At 42.4% G+C, this 18,723-nt stretch overlaps 1 long non-coding RNA gene and 1 other non-coding gene across 2 annotated transcripts; one reads left to right on the top strand and one right to left on the bottom strand.

Annotated features, from left to right (window-relative positions):
* The first annotated feature begins 4,392 nt into the window (after window positions 1–4,392).
* LOC122422214 lies at window positions 4,393–15,130 on the top strand. The gene is made up of 3 exons (XR_006263754.1): window positions 4,393–4,507; window positions 8,167–8,376; window positions 15,016–15,130. It is a non-coding gene; the product is annotated as an uncharacterized LOC122422214 (long non-coding RNA).
* A 699-nt stretch (window positions 15,131–15,829) lies between these two features.
* LOC122425044 lies at window positions 15,830–15,936 on the bottom strand. Its single transcript, XR_006264662.1, has one exon. It is a non-coding gene; the product is annotated as a U6 spliceosomal RNA (small nuclear RNA).
* Window positions 15,937–18,723: the final 2,787 nt, after the last annotated feature.

Here is an 18,723-nt window from a genome sequence, read left to right as displayed (position 1 = left end):
CATTATATCTACTACTGTGGGCGAGAATCCTTTAGAAGAAATGGAGCTGTCATAGTCAACAAGAGTCTGAAATGCAGTGCTTGGGTGCAACTGCAAAACCGACAGAATGATCTCAGTTTGTTTCTATGGCAAGCCATTCAACATTACACTAATCCAAGTCTGTATCTCAGCCAATTATGTTGAAGAAGCTGAAGTTGACCAGTTCTATGAAGACCTACAACACATTTTAGAAGTAACACCAAAAAAAAGATGTCCTTTTCATAATAGAGGGTTGGAATGCAAAAGTTATGACCCAGAATAACAGGCAAGTTTGGCCTTGGAGTACAAAATGAAGCAGGGCAAAGCCTAACAGAGTTTTGCCAAGAGAACATGCTAGTCATAGCAACACCCTTTCCCAATAATCCAAGAGACAACTCTACACGTGGACATCACCAGATGGTCAGTACTGAAATCAGATTGATTATGTTCTTTGCAGCTGAAGATGGAGAAGCTCTATATACTCAGCAAAAACAAGACCTGGATCTGACTATGGCTCAGATTATGAGCTCCTTATTGCAAAATGCAGGCTTAAATTGAAGAAAGTAGAGAAAACCACTAGGCCATTCTGGTATGACCTAAATCAAATCCCTTTTGATTATACAGTGGAGGCGACCAGCAGATTCATGGGATTAATCTGGTAGACAGAGTGTCTGAAGAACTAAGGACAGAGGTTCATAACATTGTACAGGAGGTGGTAACCAAAACCATCCCAAAGAAGAAGAAATGCAAGAAGGCAAAGTGGTTGTCTGAGGAGGTTTTACAAATAGCTGAGGAAAGAAAAGAAGTGAAAAGGCAAAGGAGAATGGGAAAGGTATACTCAACTGAATGCAGAGTTCCAGAGACTAGCAAGGAGAGATAAGAAGGCCTTCTTAAATGAACAAATGCAAAGAAATAGAGGAAAACAACAGAATGGGCAAGACTAGAGATCTCTTCAAGAAAACTGGAGAGATCAAGGGAATATTTCAAGCAAGGATGGGCACGATAAAGGACAGAAATGTTAAGGATCTAACAGAAGCAGAAGAGATTAAGAAGAGGTGGCAAGAATACACAGAAGAACTATACAAAAAAGGTCTTAATGACCTGGATAACCACGATGGTATGGTCACTTGCCTAGTGCCAGACATCCTGGAGTGTGAAGTCAAGTGGGCCTTAGGAAGCATTACTGTAGTGTAGGTGATGGAATTCCAGCTGAGCTATTTAAAATCCTAAAAGATGATGCTGTTAAAGTGCTGCATTCAATATGTCAACAAATTTGGAAAACTGAGCAATGACCACAGGACTGGAAAACATCAGTTTCATTCCAATCCCAAAGAATGTTCAAACTACTATACAGTTACACTCATTTCATATGCTAGCAAGGTTGTGCTCAAAATCCTTCAAGCTAGGTTTCAGCAGTATGTGAACTGAGAATTTCCAGATGTTCAAGCTGGATTTAGAATAGGCAGAGGGACCAGAGATTAAATTGGCAACATTTGCTGGATCATGGAGAAAGCAAAGGAATTCCAGAAAAATATCTACTTCTTCTTCATTGACTACTCTAAAACCTTGACTATGTGAATCACAACAAACAGTGGAAAATTCTTAAAGAGATGGGAGTACCAGACCATCTTACCTGTCTCCTGAGAAACCTGTATGCAGGTCAAGAAGCAACAGTTAGAACCGGACATGAAACAAGGGACTGATTCAAAATTGGGAAAGGATTACATCAAGGCTGTATATTGTCACCAAGCTTATTTAACTTCTATGCAGAGAACATCATGAGAAATGCCAAGCTGATGAATCACAAGTTGAAATCAAGATTGCTGGGAGAAATATTAACAACCTCAGATAGGCAGAAGATACCACTCTAACAGGCTAACAGGAGAAAGTGAAGAGGAACAAAGCAGTGATAGATTTTATTTTCTTGGGATCTAAAATCACAGCAGACAGTGACTACAGCCATGAAATTAGGGGTGGTTGCTTCTTGGAAGGAAAGCTATGGCAAACGTAGATAGACAGTATATTGAAAAGCAGAGATGTCACTTTGCCAACAAAGGTTCGTATAGTCAAAGCTATGGTTTTTTCAGTAGTCATGTACCGATCTTAGAGTTGGTCCATAAAGAAGGCTAGGTACCGAAGAATTGATGTTTTTGTATTGCGGTGCTGGACAAGACTCTTGAGAGTCCCTTAGACTGCAAGGAGATCAAACCAGTCAATCCTAAAGGAGATCAATCCTGAATATTCATTGGAAGGATTGATGCTGAAACTGAAGCTCCAATACTTTGGCCACCTGAAGGGAAGAGCTGACTCATTGGAAAAAAGACCCTGATGCTGGGAAAGATTGAGGGAAGGAGGAGAAGTGGACAGCAGAGAACGAGATGGTTAGATAGCATCACCAACTCACTGAACATGAATTTGAGCAAACTCCAGGAGATAGTGGAAGACAGAGGAGCCTGGCATGTTGTACTTCATGGGGTCACAACAACAAGGCTACAAAATCCAGTGTGTGTTTTACATTGACAGCACATCTCAGTTTGGACCAGCAATAGCAAGGTCTCAGAACCACAGGTCAGGAATGACTGCCATGTGAATGACGTAAATGATAAGCCATACTTCTCTGATTTTGTCTCTGTGTAAGCCAAAGAAAGGTTATTATGCAACCAGTTCTCTGGCACCTTGGCTGAAACTATCTGACAGAAACTTTCAGTGTATTTGTATGTAACAGATCTTCAGAAAACACAAGGTGAGACTATCTCCAGCCCCAACTCAACCTCCTTCACCTTCAGGTTTGTTGCTTCAATTACTGTATTAGAGGCCCAGTGGGAAAGGTCTGAAAGGTAGCAGTAAAATGTGTATGTAAATCTGTAGGAAAAAGTCCAGAAGTCTTTTCACCAAATTGTCAACAATGGAAATTAGGGATAACATCAAAGCAAACTTTGGTTTTTATCTATAATACTAATTTTTTCTACCTGAGAATGTGTTCATGTGTTACTTACATAAGTAAAAGCCGAAAGAAGGTGAGACAGAGAGAGAGAGAGAAGCAAAGAAAAGCAAGCATGATTTGAAGTACATCTCCAACAGTTTGAAGAGAAAACAGGGTGAATGTAGGGGATTGAAGGTGGGTGAGTAGATGGAGTGTATCCTCACCATCTACTAGTTGTGTCACCTTCGGTAAGTTCCTAATGCTCTTTGGGCCTCAGTTTCTTTATCTTTATTTATTATTTTTTTTAATGTTTTTTTTTCATTTATTTTTATTAGTTGGAGGCTAATTACTCTACAATATTGCAGTGGCTCCTGTCACACATTGACATGAATCAGCCTCTTTATCTTTAAAACAGGGATGAGGGATTTCCCTGGCAGTCCGGTGGTTAAGAGTTGCCCTTCCAATGCAGCGGGTGCGGGTTCGATGCTTGGTCAGGGAGCTAAGATCCTATATGCCTCGAAGTCAAGAAACCAGAACATAAACAACAGAAGCAATATTGTAACAAATTAAACAAAGATTTTATAAATGGTCCACATAAAAAATATTTTAAAAATAAATAAAAATGGGGATAATGGAACCCTGGTTGTTCTGAGGATTAAATGAGTGAATGTGTGAAAGGTATTGTGTGGCACATAGAAAGCGCTCAGAAAATGTTTTTGAGATTTCTAATTGGGGGGAGGTAGCAGGAAACTCTTCGTGAAAATACACTGGTGTGAAAGCTGGGGGATCTGGATGCTAAGTTTGGGTCTACCATCAACTAATTTGTGTGAACCTGGGCCTCAGTTTTATACTAATACTGTTACTAACAACAGCAATGTACATTTTTTGAGTACTTCCTATCACTCAGGAACTTTACATGTTAGATTTCATCAGACTTCAGAACATCCCTCTGAGGTAGATACTATTAGTATTTCCCTTCTCCAGGTGAGAAAACAGAAGGCTTCCAGAACTGTAGCAGCTTGCCCAAGGCCACACAGCTTCTGCGTTCCAGTGGAGCAATGTGCAAGCAGACCTGAGCTGATGCCCACTGCACCTCCTGCCTCGGTAAAGTCTTCTGCTTTGCTGGACTGTGACGCTGGGAGTTGAGTTGCTTGCTGGGAGCTAACAGTTCTGGGTTAGAAAAGTGGTTCTGATGAACTTTGGGGCTACAGAGTTGGCCTACCCACTTTTTCATCTGTAAAATGGAACCAAGAATAACACAATGCCCTGCCTTTGAGGGTTTTCTTTTGAGCTTTCTCCTTAGTTCTTCTTCTAGATCTTCCTACCTCATTTTCTTTTCTCTTTCCAGACACCTCACTCACGAGACCATGATGAGGATCACAGGATGGAGGTGGGAGGTCTCTGAGATGCTTAAACAGCTCCAGGTCTCTAAGCCAGATGGCACAGGAAGAGGAAAAAGAGGGACGTTGTGGGGAAAAGAAATATGACTGGGATTACACTAAAGGATATGAGTGGGAACTTTTAGAGAATGGTGACGTGTGCACAAGGTCCCAAAGGGAACACACGGTGCGTACACTTGTGCGTCCTCACACAGACTCACTGTCTGAAACGCCCTGGCGGCCCATGTTCCGGGGAAAACAAGGAAGTCGTTAAATTATCCAGCTGTTCTGTCTAAATATGGTGCGCATCTGGTGGCCTGGAAACCTCTGGGTGACTTTTCAGTTTATATTCACTGTCTTGTTGTCTGCACCCAAGCTCAGGGCTCTAGGGGGAAAGGGGAAGGAGAAAAAGAGAAACGGGTGGATTGGAGGCAAGGGGTTGGCGAGAACAAAAAGCACAGAGACAGAGAGAGGGAGATTGAAGGACAAAGACAAACAGACACTTTGAGGGTGGACTGGAGGCAAGGAGTGGGTGAGAGGGAAAAGCAGAGAGAGAGAGAGAGAGAGAGAGAGAGAGAGATTTGCTTAGAGACAGACACAAACATACAAAGACAGAAAGAGAGAAAGATGGACAGATAGATGGGCAGTGGGAGGAAGAGAGAAAAAGGAAGAGGAAACTCAAATAAGGAGATAGAGAGAGATAAAAAGAGAGAGTGATGGGGAAAGAGAAATTCACTTAGAGATGGAGACACAAACAAAGGAAGTGGTAGAACGAAAGATAAGATAGACTCAGGTAGAGAAAGCCTGACACAAACGCACAGAGTAAGATGGAGAAATTGACAGACTGAAAGCAATAAGTCCACATACAGAGATAGAGAGGAAAATACATAGACATAGACAAACACATGCATGTGTACACACACAGAGAGAAATATTCAGAGACAGGTTCCCACAAGAGATGGGCTGCCAGTCCACTGGGAAAGAGGGGGACGGAGGTAAAGAGAGACAGAGAGATTGAGACTGAGAGACAAATACACACAGAGCTGGGAATATAAAGAGACTGAGAACAGGAGAGAAACAGAAAGAAGAAGGCAGAGAAACTGAGATCCATGCAGAGAAAGAAAATAAACCATTCAGACAAAAAGAGCCATCAGGATTTTCTGTTCTGCCAAAAAATGCTGGGAGTCAGAGTGTGTTGTGTTCGGATTTACTGCAAAACATTAATCTTTTCAGAGGAAAGAGTGGGCATTAAAAAATGTTTTTGATATAAATAATTGCTCTCCCAAAGGGGAGTTATTTTATTAATTTTTTTTCTTTTCTCTTAATAACATCAGAACGTTCTTAGGAGCACCAAAAACAGCATTTGAGGGTTTATCTACTTTCCACAAACATCTAGCATCAGCAGTTTCTTCTTAACAAGAGAAAAAAGAAAGTTTCCAGACAAGAATGAGACTTGATGAGTGCTGTGGGGTGCAGAGCAGACTGCCATGTAGAAAGTTTTAGAACAGGGAAGGAAATCCCCTTGCAACTCTCATATAGTGTCTTCCCAGACGGCTGTGTAAAAAGCAGTTCTGAGGCCAGGCCTCAGGGAGAAAGAACACTGTAATCTAATACTGAAGTCTGCCACCGTTAGGGAGGGGCAGTCCAGGTGGCGTTTGCCATATTTGCTATTTCTTTACCAAAAGCTAGTCCTTGCCTGGAACACTGGCACAGTCTGGGATAAGAGTACAAGGGGAAACCCGAAAACCATATGTCTAAGTACATTAAAGGTTAGAAAACGGTGAGGGAAGGGACTTCCCTCGTGGTCTCTCTGTGTGTGTTAGTCTCTCTTTGCGACCTCTTGGACTGTAGCCCTCCAGGCTCCTCGATCCATGGGATTCCCCAGGCAAGAATACTGGAATGGGTTGCCATTCCCTTCTCCAGGGGATCTTCCCTACCTAGGGATCGAACCCAGGTCTCCTGCATTGCAGGCAGATTCTTCACCATCCGCAGGGAAGCCCTGGTTAAGAATCTGTCTTCCCATGCAGGGGACTCGGGCTCTATTCCAGGTTCGGGAACTAAGATCGCACATACCGCGGGGCAACCAAGCCCGCACTGCACATGCGCACACGCCACACCCACAGAGTCTGAAGCGCCACAGCCATTAAACACGTGCCCTGCAAATAGCCCGAGGAAGAGCCCCTGCCGGCAACTAAGACCCAACGCAACCCCAAATGACTAACTAAATATATATATAAAAAGGTGAAGGAAGACTGAGGAGCCCTGGCTGAGGGAGGGTGTTGTGGGAGCCCTGGGTGAGGAGCTCTCACTGAGGGAGGTGGGTGTGAGGAGTCCTGGCTGAGGGAGCGTGTGAGGGAGCCCTGATTGAGGGCGGGTGTGAGGAGCTCTGACTGAAGGAGGGTGTGAGAAGCCCTGGCTGAGGGAGAGTGTGAGGAAATCCTGACTTGAGGGAGTGTGTGAAGGAGCCTTCCCACCAAAAAAAGAAGAAAAAAGGAAGGAAAAAAGTAAAAAGAAATCAAGTTGCCTCCATATCCCGTCCTACGTTCCTGCTCATGGCCCTGGCAGCCCAGCCCCTGGGATTTCCGTGGCAGCCCACAAACTGAAGGAGCTGAATTCCTTCCTGGGCCAACTTTGTCACAGCAGTCCAGACTGGTAGCTAGATTTGCAGGGTAGGGGAGGATAACAGCTGAGCCAGGCCTAAGATTCCCCGCTGATGACTGTACCTGTGTTGGGACTTCCCAGGGAGCCTACCTCAGGATTTCCGATGGGTTGTAAGTACCTCCAAAATTATATTTCCCTATTAAAGGAACTGGAGGAAGAATAGTTAGTTATCTGGGGAACATGGTTCAAGACACCAATTTTGGGTCATTTGAGGAAGCCAGCTTTAAACTGTCCTCATTGCCCAATTCAATTCTGGGACATAATACATGCTCAGTAAATATTTGGTGATAAATGGAATTAATTCTCTAAATATACGTTTTTGTACATGAGCGCATTGAGTCAGTGATTCCTCCCAAAAGCGAGGGGCCCAGAAATGCTAGGAGGAGGCAGGCACTGCTTCTGTTTTATGAGCGTGCTGGCAAGTGACATTTGAACCATGACTGAGGGAAGTAAGGGAGCCAGTCATCAGGTTATCTGAGGGACTATATTTCAGGCAGTGAGAAGAGCCATGCAAAGATTCAGAGACAGGACTGTGCCTGGCACGTCTGAGGAACAATGAGGAAATTGTTGTGCTTGGAGTGACGTGAAGACCCAGAGGAATGGGTTTTGTGGTCAGAGGGCCTCATGGCAATGTTAAGGGCTTGGGCTTTGGCTTTGGCTCTGAGCAAGATGGGGGCCATTAGAGTTCAGCGTCCAGAACAGACTTATAAGACGTTCCCTTTGGCTACGGAGTTGAGAACAGACCAGGTAGAACCAGAGGTACCAGTGAGGTGGCCGTGGCCTAGTGTGGGGGAGAGAGGATGGTGGCTGGGCCAGTAGCATGGAGATGCGGAGAAATGCTCAAGTTCTGGACATCTGTTGAAGGCAAACGATGACAGAATTTGCTAACTAGTTGGATTTGGGATTTGAAAGAATGAGAACATCAAGGATGATGCAAAGTTTTGGCCTGAGCAATTAGAAGGATGGAGCTGCCACCAGTCCCTGAGTGCAGGTTAGACCGTGGAAGGAACTGGTTTAGGGCAACAGATGAGGAGTTCAATGTCAGACATGAATTCTGGGGTGAGGTGATGGAGTCCAATTACCGGCAATACTGCATCAGGTGGTTGCCCTTTCTTGTTTTGCTCCTGGTGGGGCCTTTTAACTTCTTTTCTATATTTTAATTCTTTTTCTTCTCTTTGCAAATAGGTTTTCTCTGAATGTTTGTCAGTGTGCTTCAGCCAGCATGGAAACACCAAACCCTTGCCACTGCTTCTTGAGCAGCTTTGGCCTCTGTCTCTTAGTTTCTGGTTTAGAGCAGCAATTTTCAAATTGTGTGCCAAGGCACCCTGGGATTGTGGCCACATCACTCCAGTCTCTGCCTCAAGGAGCTCACGGTTGGATGAGTGAGATGGACAGGTGAGTCAAGACCGACAGAGGCAACTCTAAAGTGTTTCTAGAGAATTTGACCCAGCCTGGTGAGGTGAAGGGAGGCTTCCTGGAGGAAGTGACATTTCAGTTGAGACTTAAATGACTAGAAGAACTTAGGTAGGTATGTGGGAGGAGTTGAGGACGTGGGAGAGGGCATCTCAGGAAGAGAGAACAGGAAAGTAAAGTCCTGAAGGTGAGAAACAGAATGACGCACTGGGGAGCTTAAGCAGTTTGATGTGGTTGGAAGGAAGGGCGGAGGCAGTTAAAGAAGTGAAAGGGTTTGTGTGCTAAACTAAAGAGTTGGAAATAAAATATGAATTTAAAGGTATATATATTTTTAAGAGATTTATAATTGTGTGTTTGCTGTAAAATATTCAGATATATGTTAGAAATCAAAGCCCACATAATCCCAACCATTCCAGGAGATGATATCTAATAATATTTGGGCATATGTCTTTTTTTTCCTTTTAAAAGATTGAGATATAGCTATATACAGGAATACGTACAATTCTTAAGTACAGATTAGTGAGTTTTTACCCATCTTCATACCGATCATCACTAAGATCAAGATACAGAACCAGCAAATTTGGAGTCTTTCTAGATTTTTTCTGTTTATTGGCTAATAACTATATATATATGTGTGTATATACTAATGTATATGATATATAAATGAATATGCTAATATGCAATATAATTTTATGTGTATATAAATATATATGTACTTATAGCACAGACATATATAATAATTTATGTAAATATGACTGCAGTAGAATTCATTTACGTATAATTATCAAAAATAGGATCATTCTTGACTAAATATTCTGTGACTTTCTTTTTTCACTTAGTGTGGACATTTTTCTGTATCAGTACATAAAGATAAAGGGAGAAAGCATTTGGTTTATTCATGCATTTATTCACTTACTCACTCATTCAACAAATATTCTTATTTTGAGGTTGTACAATATGTTTAACTATGTGTCACTGAAGGGATTTAAACAGAGAAGGGTTATAAAGAGGAGCAATGGAACTGGCTTTAGTTTTTAGATAGATCATTCTGGAAAAAGTATGGTATCCCTTACTCCCTTTGATGGAAGAGGAGGGGTAAACCATTTTCCTTCTCAAATATTAAGCATTTATTTTTGAATAGATAGTGATTCAGTACTCAAGTAATTCAATATTCAAAAGAGGCAAAGAACATTTTAGTGAAAAGATTTCCTTCCTTCACACCCCTGAAGCCCTCATTTCCACTCTGGAGAGAAAATGATCACCACTAACTTATTTATTTGGCTGTGTCGAGTCTTAATTATGGCATGTGGGATCTTTAGTTGTGGCATGTGGGATCTAGTTCCCTGCCCAGGGTTTGAACCCAGGCCCCCTGCATTGAGAGAGTGGAGTCAGCCCCTGGACCACCAAGGATGTCCCAATCAGTAACCTCAGTAACCATCAGCATCCTTCCAGAGGTAGTGACTAGATAGATGAGCAGACACATGTACGTGCTTTTTTAAAAATCCTTTAAAAATTCATCTTTTCATACTCAACAATATCTCTTAGAGACCATTCTAAGAGATAAAGAGCATCCTCATTCTTTATTGTGACTGCACAGTTTTCTGATGAAGGTAAAGACAACTTTTGTTTTCAAATCTCGCCCAGGAGCCTGATATCTTTTAGTCCCTGCCAGACTTCTCTCTGCCCCTGGCCAGCAGACTCCTAGGTTCACCGGGTGGGAGGCAGGGCTCTGAGACCTGGAGATATTTTTTGGCCTGACCTGAAGTCTCAGAGCTGGACCTAGAAGGCCTCTGGAAGAGGTCTTGTGGCCCCGAGGCTGTTCCCATTCTCTCTGTTATTTTAATAATCTCTCTTGGCTTGTTTATGGTCCTGTCTCCTTTGTTCCAGTGGCCAAGTGGGTCAGCATTTGGCCTGAGGGTCCTCCCACCCACATCTGTTTTTGATTTCTCTCCCATGAGGGCATCCAGCTGTCCCACAGCTGTCTCAGCACCACCCCAACCCCAGCTTGCATCCACATTTTCTAGCAGACAGAGCCACCCTTGGTCATGGGATGAAAGCACTCATTTAATGAGTACCTACAGTGTGCCAGGTTGTCTGGTAGACTTTTACAAGTTAGTTCATAATAGTCCTACCCTGTATACAATCTTATGGATGAGGAAACAGAGGCTTGGTTAGTAAAGGTTGGAGCTTGGTAATGGTGAAGGCTGAATTGGAACCCATCAACACCAGACATCTTGGTTCCCCTTGTACCCTGGGGTTCCCCAAGTCGTTAAGCAGTAAGCACTCGATAAATTTGTACTGACTAAATGAATGAGTGAATCTGAGAGAAATTTCCTGAGCAGGTCCTGTTTGTCAGTCACTGGTCTAGGTGCTGGAGATGGAGCAGTGAACCAGAGAGCCTTCTTGGAGTGAAGTTCTAGGGGGAAGACAATCAAACAAGCAAAAGTAAGAGAGGTGGGTAGTAATAGGAACTATGGAGGAAAGATGACAAAATGAGGAAGGCAAACCAGGGTTGATGAAGTAGGCCAGCTGTACACAAGGACAGGATAGGTTGTGTGGAGGTGAACTTTGAACTGAGATCTGAATGGCCAGAAGGGTCCAGCTATACAATAGGTGGTAGAGAGGAAAGGATTCCCGGCAGAGAAAACAGCATGTGCAAAGGCCCTGAGACTGGATCAAGCTTGATGTGTTCAGTGATCAGAACAAATGCTATTATGGCTAGAGCAGAGTACAGGGGAGTGTGGGAGGAGTTGAAGTTCAAGATCCAGGCAGGGGCCAGATCATACAGGGGCTTGTCAGTGACATATGACTTGGAGAGCTTAAGTAGGGAAGTAATGTTTTCTCAGGTTACTATGTGGAGAACAGACTGTGAAGTTGCAGGAGAGGAAGCAGGGAGCATGGTGAGAAGGCGACTGTGGTCCCTGGCCTGAGATGGCAGTGACGCAGACCATCAAGGTGGGAGTCATGCAGACATAGATAAGAAAATGTACTGGGGATGCATTTAGTAAGGAAAGTCAACAAAATTTGCTGATGAATTATCGTTGGGTGATGGGAGAAAGAGAAGAATCAAAGATAATTCCTTGGTTTCTGGCTTGAGCAACTGGGTGGGCGATGATGGAACTGTTTATTGAGATGGGGGAGGAGTTGATTTCCCCGAGGGCTGTTGGGGAGAGAGGAGGATGAAGTAGACATCCATTTTAGACACAGGAAGTTTGCTATGCCCATTAGACATCCCAGTGGATGTATCAGTTAGCAGCTGTATAATGAGTCTGGGACTCAGGGGAGAAGGCAGAGCAGGAGACTGATGAGTCATCATAAGGAGGGTATTCAAGCCACAGGTCTGAGTGAGAGTGTGTGACGAGCAAGTGAAGACAGAACCTCGTCAGGAGATGGGAGGATGATGAAGATGCATGTTACCAGCGTGGGGAACTGCCTTCCAGAATGATGACCAGGACATTCAGCTACTCAGTCTCAAACCCAGAGGGACCCTGAGAAGCCCTGGCTGGGGTCACTGCAGTTTTCTGGAAGCTGGATCTTAGGTGCTGTCCACACGGCCTTTGATCTTCTCCAGTGCCGTCAATCTGAAGGCCCTAGACAGCGTTACCTGGAATTGCTATTTACCTAACACCTTCCTCCAAGAACTTCAAAAGCCTGATTGGGGTCCCCGAGGAGCCTCCATTCTTCGCTTGGGGACTTTACCAGAATGCAGGCCAGGCAACTGAGACAGAAAGTACCTGGTCTACCGAAGTACCTGGTCTACCGTCACAAGGGCTAGGGTGGAGCTGCCTGCAGAATCAGGGAAGCAAGCCCCTCATTCACCCATGTCCACATTGATTGGGTTTCTCATGAAGCTTTTGTTTTGCCAAGTGGAATATGAAAACAAAAAAGAACTTATCAGAGTAATAAAGATATTTAGCAGGGAAGGATTGGGAGAAGACATTCTGAATCATAGAGCTTAAGGACAGAGAAGTTTAATACAAAGTTTGATAACATTTGGCTTGTAATATGTGATATAGTGAGCTTCCCAGGTGGAACTAGTTGTAAAGAACCTGTCTGCCAATGCAGGAGACATAAGAAATGCAGGTTCAATCCCTGGGTCAGAAGATTCTCTAGAGGAGGGCATGGCAACCCACCCCAGTATTCTTGCCTGGAGAATCCTGTGGACAGAGGAGCCTGACAAGCTACAGTCCATAGGGTCACAAAGAATTAGACATGACTGAAGCAACTTATCACACATGCATGCATATGATATAATACCATCCTTGGTCTCTACTTGGAAACTTCAGCAGAATCTGCTGTACATCAATGCTTTGGGGGTTAAATTTGTGGTTTGGTGATGGATCAATGTGCTGAAACAGGTTTCTGGAAAGTCCTGGGGTCTGAACCATGTATGGCTTATGTTGGGAGTAGCTTTAAGGAGACTGAGGAATACCATGGAATGTTCCTGCTCCAAACTGGAACTCTGGAAGGTCAGGGAACACACGTGACTCGCTTCTGTGTCCCCAGTAATCCACTGGGTGAGAATAAAGTAGGGGATCAGGAATTGTTGTGGAATGAAGGAATCAAGGGAGGAGAAGTTGAGTGAGTGAGTGAAGTGTAAAGAAGGTATGCATATGAGAGGGAAGATTAGTGGACTGACACTGACAAGAAAAACAAAAATTAAAAATCTAACAGTATCAGGTTCTAGTAGCCAGTCTCAAGATGGCCCCCAGTAATTTTGCCTTCTGATACTCACACTGGTATTCATTTTCTACTGCTGTGTAACAAATTACCATAAATTTAGCCACTTAAAACAGCACCTGTTTATTCTTATAATTTCTGTAGGTCAGAAGATCTCTTTTCAGGGCTTCCCAAAGCTGAAATCGGGTATCAATGGGGTTGTGATCTCATCTCAGGCTCAGAGTCCTCTTCTGAGTTCATAGGTCACCGGCAGAATTTACTTCCCTCTGGTTGTCTAATGGAGGTGCTCATATTCTTGCTAGCTGTTGACTGGGCAACACTATTAGCTCCTAGAGGCTGTTCTCGGCTCTTTGCTAAATGGCCTTCTCCATAGGCAATTCGTACATAGTTATTTACTTCTTCAAAGCCAGCAAGAGAAATCTTTTTTGCCTTTCATTTTCTTCTTTGCTTTAAATCTCCCTGGTCTCTTTTAAGGGCTTACCTGATTAGTTCGGGCCACTCAGGATATTTTCCCTTTTGATTAACTCAGAGTCAACCGATTAGGGGCCTTAACTACATCTGCAAAATCTCTTCTGCCAGATAGCATCACATAACCATGAGAGTGACAGCCCATTATATTCACAAATCTCACTTATACCCAAGGGAGGGAAGATTCTACTGGGCACATACACCTGGAAGTAGGAGTCTTGGGGGTAATTTTAGAATTCTGCCTACCACCGATACCCTTGTATAGATCTCTCCCACATTGACTAGGAATAAGCTGTGTAACTAGAAGATTATTGCAAAAATGACGGTGTGTGAATTCTAAAACTAGGTCATAGCTTCTACCTTGCACTCTTGCTCTCTTTCATGGATTATTCTTTTTGAGGGACTCAGCTGCCATGTTAGGGTACTCAAGCTTCCTCACATATCATAAGCATGGGCAAAGAATGCTTGGACATGAATTTGAGCAAACCCTTGGAGATAAGTGGAGAACAGAGGAGGCTGGTGTGCTACATCCATGCGATCACAAAGAGTTGGACACTAGTGATTGAACAACAACAAATAGCAATGCACAAAGAAAGAAAGAATTTATTAAAAACACATGGAGATGTCTGTCACTTGGTATCCGGGGCTGTCACAGAGCAACCTGTAGTCCTCAACATGTTCTGTCCTGATTAACATCATTCAGAACATCTCCCCATTTCTTAGACTTTAAAATAACAATTGTGTCTGAATGCAGTAAAGGTTCATGGGTAGTGCTGCTGTCAACATTGGAGATGAACATTCTAGTTCTGGTTCTAGTGGAGGGATAATTTGAAAATTGGAAGCATTCCTATAAGAGCAAATATTGGGCTGGCCAAAATGTTCCCACAGATTTTTCCAGAACATCTTTTTTTTTTTTTAAAGTATTGACTTTGTTACAGTACTGCTTTTGCTTCTTTGGGGGTGGGAGCGGCTGTGAGGCATGAGGGATCCTCAAGCCAGAGATCAAAACAGCACCCCTTGCATCGGAAGGTGAAATCTTAAGCAGTGGACCACAAAGGAAGTCCCTCCAGAATATCTTAGGGGAAAAATCTGAATGAACTTTTTTGCCAACTCAATATACTATATTATCTTGCTAAATCCTTCCTCTTTGATAGCATAAATATGTAAGAAACTCTCAGGCTTCTCCTTGCATTCCAGTTTGTGGTTCTGAATGTACTCACACATTAGTGCAGTCTTTGCAAGCAAGGTGCATGGCCATTATGGGGTACAGAGTCTAAAATGCCAGCCCCCGTGCCCCCCCGCCCCGCCCCACCTAATTCTTACCTTCTGGCATTCACACTCCTGTATCATCTTCTCCCCTCTTGAGTAGGCAGGATCTGTGACTTGCTTTTAACCAATAGAATACAGCCAGGCTGATAGGATTTCACATCTGTGATTACCTTGCATGAGATGTAACTACTGTCTTGCTTGCAGACTCTCCCTGTTGACTCCTCCTTGCTGGCTTTCATGAAGTAAGCCACCATATGGAGAGACTCACATGGCAAGAGACTGAGGATGGTCTCCAGCCAACATCCAGGAAGGAGCTGAGATTCTCTTCTCAGTCTGGCAGCCCGTAAAGAATTGAGTGCTGAACCACCACGTGAATTTGGAAGTAGTTCCTTCCCCATCTGAATCTCAGCTGAGACCCCAGCCCTGACTGACATCTTTACTGCAGTTTAATAAGAGGTGAACTGAACCTGGATTCTTTTTTTGTGTGTGCGAGATTTTACTTCCCTGACCAGGCATCAACCTGTGCCCCCTGCACTGGGATCTCGAAGTCTCAACCATTGGACTGCCAGGGAAGTCCCTGAGTCTGGACTCTTGACCATAGAAATTGTGAGATAGTAAATCTGTCTTGTTTTAAACTGCTCGGTTTATGGTAATTTGGTGTACAGCAGTATGTAACTAACATAGCACAGAGGATCATTTTGAAATATTAAAGACTCACATCACTCTTAAACTTGAATATACATAGATCTAGATGTAAAATGCGTGAAGTGTCTTATGTTTCTTTACATTAACTATCAGACATTTGAACTCTAGGATTGTTAGCAGTTTTATTCTTTGCTGCTTCTTTTTTTAATTCATTTTTGTTGGTGTTTAATTGCTTTACAGTGTTGTGTTAGTTTCTGCTGCAGCAAAGTGAATCAGCTATACGTATACATATATCCCCTCTTTTTCAGATTTCCTTCCCATTTATTTTTAATTAATTAATTAATTAATTTTAATTGGAGGCTAATTACTTTACAAAAGTATGGAATGCTTCATGAATTTGTGTGTCATCCTTGTGCAGGGGCCATGCTAATCTTCTCTGTATCGTTCCAGGTTTAGCGTATGTGCTGCCAAAGCAAGCACTTATTTTTTAATATTTATTGGAATTAAATTAAATTTAAAAATTAACATCTCTAGCTTTATTGAAATAGTTCATCTTAAAATGTTACTTTAATTTTGTCATTTGTATTTTGCCTTTTGATTTTAAAAGATAATTAAATTGTTTAATTTTAAAAGAAAAAACATAAATAAAATATTCTAGAAAAATAACTTCAGAAAATATTTATTTATTTTTTTCTATTTATTTTTATTAGTTGGAGGCTAATTACTTTACAGTATTGTAGTGGTTTTTGTCATACATTGACGGGAATCAGCCATGGATTTACATGTATTCCCCATCCCGATCCCCCCTCCCACCTCCCTCTCCACCCGGTTCCTCTGGGTCTTCCCAGTGCACCAGGCCCGAGCACTTGTCTCATGCATCCAGGCTGGGCTGGTGATCTGTTTCACCCTAGATAATATACATGTTTCGATGCTGTTCTCTCGAAACATCCCACCCTCGCCTTCTCCCACAGAAGTATTTTAATTTGCTAATTTAAAAAATTTTAATTTGCACTTTTTATGAAAATGTATTCAAGTTTTTTGTCCTTTGATCTATAACTTCAATTTATTTTTTATTCCTTTAGGTCATTACTGCCAATAGCACACAATTACATAAAAATCTTGATTATAACAACAGGGTGAAGGACTTCTCTGGTGGTCCAGTGGTTAAGACTCTACACTTCCATTGCAAGGGGCCTGGGTTTGATCCCCAGCTGGGGAACTAAGATCCTACATGCTAAGTGGCATGGCCAAAAAAAGGAAAAAACCAGTGTGAGTGATTTTGCTAAAATGAAGGCAAGAAAAACAAAATTTATAGAATAAATACGTAGACATTTCTTAATTATACTTTTTAAAAGTTACTCATTTAGATAGCACTGTTACATCAATACAACATAATTTAGTTCCATCATCTTTGATATTTTGCCAATTTTCAGACATATAAAAAACATAGCTTTACACGTATATTTTGACTATTTTAATGAAGGTATATTCTTTAAAATAGGAGGTTAGAACATGTTTTATTTGACAAATTTGTGAGCTTGATTTTTACCATGAAGACTTTTAGACACATGGCCTGTGGGCCTCCATTTGTGCTCTTGTCCTGGGCACTTTGTCAGGGTAGGTAACCTACCCAAGGTTACCCAGCTGGTAAATAGGGCCGAGATTCAAACTTCCACCTGTTTGTACTCCAAGGTCCGGGCTGTGTGACATGTGACCTGTCCTGGGTCAGCTTCTCCAATGGAGGGAGCCCTGAATATCTCCGAAGCTGGGATACTCTGTGTGGTCAAGGGCAGAAGAGGCTACAGACTTTGTGGGTTCCAATGCAAAATGAAAATGCATTATAATTATAGTTAATACATTATTAAGAATTCCAAGATGCTGAGAGTAGAGCACTGAAGTAAGCAGGAGTTCTTTCTAAGTGCAAGGTATATGCAACTGCGTGGTCAGGGGGCTTCCTGAAGGTGGTGACACCCAGTCCCCCTCTTCCACTTATAGTAGGTATGCTTGGGTTTGGTGGAAAGAAAGGTCAAGAGCTAATGGGAAAGATGAGGACCCTCTATTTATAGCACTTTTTTAAAAAAACCAGTTTATTTAAATAAAAATGTGAGTCATTCAAAGGAAAAAAACAAGGAAATAAAAGCATATGTGATATGTAGATATGGAAAAAATGTGATGAGTTATTTGAATGACTGGGGTTGGGAAATTGCTGTGTGAGTGTGCATGTCTACAAGTATGTAATTGTGAGTGTGTGTGGATGAGTCTATATATGAATCTTTGTATTACTAAAAATGAGTGTGAGTCTATGTTTGACTGTGGGTGTGTAATACATTTGTAGAAGTGGATGTGTGTCTAAGCACGTGTGTAGGATTGTGTGAATGTGTATAGGGGAGTCTGTGTAGATGTGTGCACACAAACCTTTCTTATCCTGGACTTCTATTAAGAAGAATGTGAAATTATGAGCTTGATAACACTGGATGCATTTCTAATATCTTGTGTGTGTGTATATATATATATATATTTATATATGTCAGCTGTCACTACAATAACGCTGTGTAACAGTGAACAGGGAAATGGGGAAAGACTGCTAATGTGTTGAACATGCAATTTTCTTTTGGGGTGATGAAAATGTTCTAAAATTGATTATAGTGATGGCTGCATGACTGTGAATCTGCCAAAAAAAATTGGATGGTATTATTTAAATGGGTGAATTTTATGGTATGTGAATCATGTTTCAATTTAGTTATTAAAAACCAACCACAAACATCTATTTTCTTGTTTATTAGTCTAGAGTGAACTGTAGCTCTGCTGGAATCATCTGGGGCTTGGCCTCTGGTTGCTGATGAATTCAAACATATTCCACATGCTTCTTCTATGTGTCTTTCGCCCTCTTTGGCTCCACAATAGCTCAGGTATGTTCCTTTCATGGTGAATAGCTGAAGCACAAGGGGGCGAGCAGATACATGTAAGGTTTCCTAACAGCTTGGCTCAGAACTAGCACATCACTTCTGTCCACATTTCTCTTGGCTGAAAAAAATATCCTATGGTCAAGTCCAAGTACAACATCCACAGGACAGGGAAATATACTTGCCTCACTCTCAAGCCCTTCAAGGTCATATGGGGGAGGGAGTGAAAACTTGAGAAGGATAAACCAGTCTACCACAGCTGCATAGTATGTTGCTCATGACCCTTTGGAGATTTGGTGAAACAGGTCACAGATCCGAAGGCAACCTTAAGTCTCCCCAAAGTTTCTGCCCGTTCCTGTATTTT

This window comes from Cervus canadensis, chromosome 1 (genome assembly GCF_019320065.1).
Source record: "Cervus canadensis isolate Bull #8, Minnesota chromosome 1, ASM1932006v1, whole genome shotgun sequence".
NCBI lineage: Eukaryota > Metazoa > Chordata > Mammalia > Artiodactyla > Cervidae > Cervus > Cervus canadensis.
The sequence above is the reverse complement of the archived record's forward strand: the minus strand, read 5'-3'. Positions and strand labels throughout refer to the sequence as shown.